General features: G+C 31.9%; 1 long non-coding RNA gene across 3 annotated transcripts; it reads left to right on the top strand.

Moving 5' to 3' along the window:
• Window positions 1-611: 611 nt before the first annotated feature.
• LOC116142590 lies at window positions 612-4016 on the top strand. 3 transcript variants are annotated; one of them, XR_004130008.1, is made up of 5 exons: window positions 612-1133; window positions 1313-1611; window positions 2333-2401; window positions 2504-2724; window positions 3320-4016. It is a non-coding gene; the product is annotated as an uncharacterized LOC116142590 (long non-coding RNA). The 3 variants fall into 3 exon arrangements; XR_004130010.1 differs by having other exon boundaries at window positions 3141-4016; XR_004130014.1 differs by lacking the exon at window positions 2333-2401.
• Window positions 4017-5259: the final 1243 nt, after the last annotated feature.

Here is a 5259-nt window from a genome sequence, read left to right as displayed (position 1 = left end):
TTACAACACAATTGAAAACTACAACAAAAGATTCCACAATTAAAATTATGGTTACAAAAAACAATTATTTGCAACTACTGAATAGTTGCTAAATTAAATGCAAATATTAATTAATTAATTTGTAACTATTTTTATTAGTTACAAAATGATACAATTACTTAAATATCCAAGCTTCTAACAATAATTACAAAGGGCTTAAGGTACATATGGCAACTAATTGTTTTGTGCATATTACAAATAATTGCAAAAACTTATGTATAGCAACTAATATGTATTTAGTCGCTAAAAGTTGATAATTGTTTTTGGCTCCCACTTTCCCTGTAAAATAAAAAAAAAATGATATTTTAAATTATGACTAAAATTACTGTTGCGTAACTAATTAATTAGTTGCAAACTATCTTCTTTTAGGAACTTAGATTTTAGTTGCCAAATGTGTGATAAATTCTGCAAATCAGTTTGATCAACCCATTTTCCTGCTTGAAATAAATTAAAATTTTGGGTATGTTATTTTCGCAATTAAAGTTTAAAGTTATAGTTGTTAATAAGAGTTCGTCCCAACCAAAATGTTAACCACTAAATATTGTTTATTTTCACCGAAGCAAATTCTCCCACCCATCTTTCATTAGGCCAAAGCTATGGTTATAAACTATTAGAATAACCCATTTCTTCTGCCCAAAATTCGAGCGCCCAAAAAACCCATTCTTCCGCCCAAAAACGAGAAACATTTCCCTCTCTTCCGCCCAAAATCTCTCTTTGTCGCTCTTCCACTGATTCGCAGAAGTTTCTCGTTGCGACAATCAATCTTCTTCTCAAATCTTCTAATTGCTCTTTTCTTCTCAATCTTCTTCTGGTTGGGATTCTTCTAATTGCTCTGTCCTTCTCAATCTTCTTCTCTTTGCGATTAGGGCAAAAGGTTGAATGGATTAATCAATCTGGGCTGTTGAAGAGAAGAAAGGTTTTGTGAAGGGAGAGTTACGGCATTTCGGTCATTGTGAAGCTGATCTGTGTGGGAACAATGAATCTTCAGATTGTGTGGAAACTATTGATAAAAAATGTGGTGGATGATGAGTAATGAAGGTGGCCATTACTGTTCGAAAACGAGTGATGATATTTGCTATGATGTTTGTGGCTAGGTATTTTGTTTTCCACTTTTTAAATTTTATTTATTTATAATGCTTTCATTGTTGTTTATAAAGAACAAGCTTTGGGGTGTGGTAATTTTTATTTTATTTTTTTTTATTTTTTTTAAAGTTCTAAGTTTTTAGCGTTGCTAGTTGCCATTAAAATGAGTTTGATGTGCCTTTCGTTGCAGCTTTGGATGATTTTTTGGATTCAAGTTTTGGGTGATTATTGTTCTTTGAAAAAGATAAATAAATAAATAAATTTAAGGAGTTTCCAGAAATCCGTAAACCTCAGTGAAGGTTTTGGATGGTACACTTTGAGATATCAATGTGATAAATACCAGAATGCCCAGAACCATATAATATGGTTTATTCATCAAAAACCCTCCAATATTGTGGTAATTTTTTTCTTTCTAAAGCCCATCAGAAAAGGACCGTCTTGGCTGGCAGTCTCCTCACTTCGACACGGTAGCTCTCTGCAAAAACCCATGTAAGCGAAATGCTTTTTTTTTTTTTTTTCTTAATTTTAATTTTTTATCCCTTCGTGTTTTATTCTCCACTTCTTAGTTTATCTTTCGTTGATGAATTTCACTATCCCCATTTAAATACGAAGAAATGGTGAGGCAGAGAATTTTAATGTTTTGATTGTCCTGTAGAACTAGAAATTGTCGCTGATTCAAAGCCCAATGTGTTTATGTACCTTTTTCTGAGATGGGTTTTTAGTTTTTTTTTTTTTTCCTTTTAATTTGTTTTCTTGTAGTTTCCCGGCCACCAAATAATGGGCTGTTGTTAAAATTTTAAATTCTTCTTTAACATTAATGAGTATTGAAGAATCATCAGTGTGCGACATTGTGTTTGTCAGCTTAAATTTTATTTACAATAGAACTATCATAATTATATGTTAATTATTGACTGTACAATCTGGAAAGAAAGGAAAAGTGAAACTTGTTTTTTCGTTTCTGTTATGATTGAGACATGGCATGGTGGTGAATATTCTAGATTGGGGCATTTCAGTTTTCAAGTTGTGTTAGCATATGGTTGTGTCTTTGTTTCTTGTATGATGGTTTCTATTGAGATGAAGGACTTCTGGCTTTAAACTCTGTATAAAAAATGATGGAGCTATTTAGATTCATTCATCATCCACCTGCCCTTAAAATTTTGGTTAATTGGTTGACTAATTAAGTTTAGCTTTTCTTTTGGTACTAATACAGGTAGAAGGAACTGTTTTATGCACAACCCTTTTGTTTGTTTGTTTTTTTTCCCTTTGTCTTCGAAGGAGTGTAAGCATTTGTTTTTATCCCTTCCTTCATTATCTTGATGCTGATAGTTAGTATAGCTTTTGTATTTTTTCTTATCATTTGGGGAATGACTTTGGATTTCAGGTCATTGCAAACCATAAAGGCTCTTTTTCCGTGTTATGTCATGGTCTGGTTGCTCTAAATTTATGGCATATTTGCAGTCTTGGCATTTCCGAGTCCATTCCTTTTGGAGAAATTTTAATTGCTTTGGTAAAGACTTCACAAGGCCTCATAGAGTTCAAAACAACTTGTCTTCTATCAAGAGTCTTGATCTAATTCATCTTTTATCCTTTCAATCCGTGAAGGTAACTCTCTACAAACTATACGAGAAAATTTATAAACATTGGAAAACAACTTTCTAATTTCTTTGACTATGATTACTGCTTGTTTTGAAGACTATTAATCTTTGACCTTGACATTTTGACTCTTAACTTATAACAAAAAACTTTGCTACACTTCTAATGTGGTACTCTTCACTTAATACATCTTTGCCATGTTTCTGAATGCACCAATTTCATAGGAGCAGACATCCATACTCATACAGGTCTTGATATTTTGCTGGCAACATGCAATAGTTTTCTCCTTTAATGAAAAATGGTGAAAAATGACTATTATACATATATATTTATATATAATAATATATATATATATATATATATATAGACGTAATCAACATGCAACTGTCTATTGAATATGGCTCTTAATGGTTTTTGTTTTACAGGGCTATTGTAGTCTATCTACAGATTCAAGTTTGACTTTTTGGATGATTTTTTGTTGCTGTTAGTTTGGGACAAAAAATCATGTTGAATGTGCTCATTGTTCTCCAGATGTGTAGCTTCTTATTCTTTCTCGTTTGATGGATTTATTGAGGTATTTATGAGCAAATATTATTTTCTACAGATTTCTACAACTCAAGTGTTTGTTGGATCTTACCATGTCATCTTTCTTTGCAAAATTAAAAAAGCTCAGCCTTCAGTTAAAGCATTAGTACTGTTGTTACTAAGGAGGAATCATATGCTACACAAGAAATTCAAAATAAGATTAAACAGGTGGAGGAGCAGAGTTAAGGTGCATAGTGCAACAACAACAAAATAAGATTAAACAGATGGAGGAGCAGCTCATCTTATTTGATCAACAAAAACAGAAAATAAAAATGCTTGAAGAACAGCATTTTCAAATGTTGGAGATGCTAAAGCAGATCACTATAGCAGCTGCACATTTCCAACGAGCTAGAGCTCCAACTGGACTGCCATTGCCATCTCCAATTGATGAAACGTCTTCCTCGTCTGCTACAGCTATTTGATGAACCTCAACTAGTGACACTTGAGATGCTAACAATATTAATGGTTAGTTTTTTTGTTACATGGGTAGCATATATTTTGACATGGGGGTAGGACCATCTTTTTGGACTTTTTAGGATTGCTTGCATATATCCTTTTAGATGGTGTACATGGGGTGGGCATTTTGTTTGTTAGTTATGCACAGATAGATAGCCACTGATGAAAATGTGGGGTGCATGCTTTATTTTTTTGGTTATGCACATAAAAGAATAGTGCATTTTGGATTTTTATTGCTCATCATGCATAAAAATCCATGTATGGACTCTATATATATATGAAAATATGATATTTGATGTTAGTGATCAGATTTTTATATTGTGTCAATTATTTTGTTGATGTTGAATGTATAAACTAGGTTATTTACGGAGAGTAAAAATAATGCTCTTGAATGTTAACCAATTAGCTATTAAATTATTAGTCGTAGAAATAATATAGCAGGAAAGGCTAATAAATAATATCTGACTAAAATAATTAGTTTCCATAACTTATATACAATCAGTTACTATATTATTTAGATGCAAAAAATTAATTTTAATGACTAAACATTAGTTACAAGATGTAAGAAACCAAATCGAGTATATATATTTCCCCACTAAAAACGAAATGCTTTTGCCACTATTTATTTTTTCCAAAAAAAAAAAAAAAAAACACATTCTTGCAACTAATTTCATAGTAGCGAAAAGTAAGTTATCATATTTGGATTCTACATTCAGCATCTAAAATGATTGGAATTAACCATTAAATTTTTGTCACCAAAAGATACATTTGTTGACTAATAAAATAGTCGTAAAAAAGTTTTACGAATTTACCCTTAAACCTTCAGCATCTAATTTTTGTGACATTTGCGACAAATTATTAGTCACTACAAGACACATTTTGCAATTAATTGATTAGTCGTGATACAATTTTACCAATTTACCCTTACACATTTAGCGTCTAAGCGGGGGATTATTTCAACCAGCAATTAGCGACTAATTTGCTAGTCGCCAAAGAAAAACTTTCCGCGTCTAACCAACTTTTTAGATACCTATACTTTTTGCAACAACGATTTTGCAATTACGTGGCGACTACGAAATTTAGACGTGCAAGACATTTAGCGTTTAAATTTTACTATCAACGTTTAATTTTGCTAGACGTAGAAAGTCATTTTTCTTGTAGTGCCAACAAACCAAGTTATCCCACAAAGAAAACACAAAACCAATTATTGACTTCCTATTATCAAGATTCCCAACATAATCAATGTCAACATATCCCATAATGAAATTCATTTGATCTTGTCTTTTACTGTGCACAACCCCTGTTGAGATTGACCCCCTAACATACTTAGAATACATTTCACTGCCTCCCAATGACATTTTCTAGGATTACTCATAAATCTACTCACATAGCTAACTGCAAAAGCTTTAGGTTTTATACAAACCATTAAATACATTAAATTCCTTATTGCATTTGCATAAGGAACACATGCCATTTTCCTTTTATCATCCTCAGTTTCTGGAC

This window comes from Pistacia vera, unplaced genomic scaffold (assembly GCF_008641045.1).
Source record: "Pistacia vera cultivar Batoury unplaced genomic scaffold, PisVer_v2 Contig1129, whole genome shotgun sequence".
NCBI classification, from domain to species: domain Eukaryota; kingdom Viridiplantae; phylum Streptophyta; class Magnoliopsida; order Sapindales; family Anacardiaceae; genus Pistacia; species Pistacia vera.
The sequence above is the reverse complement of the archived record's forward strand: the minus strand, read 5'-3'. Positions and strand labels throughout refer to the sequence as shown.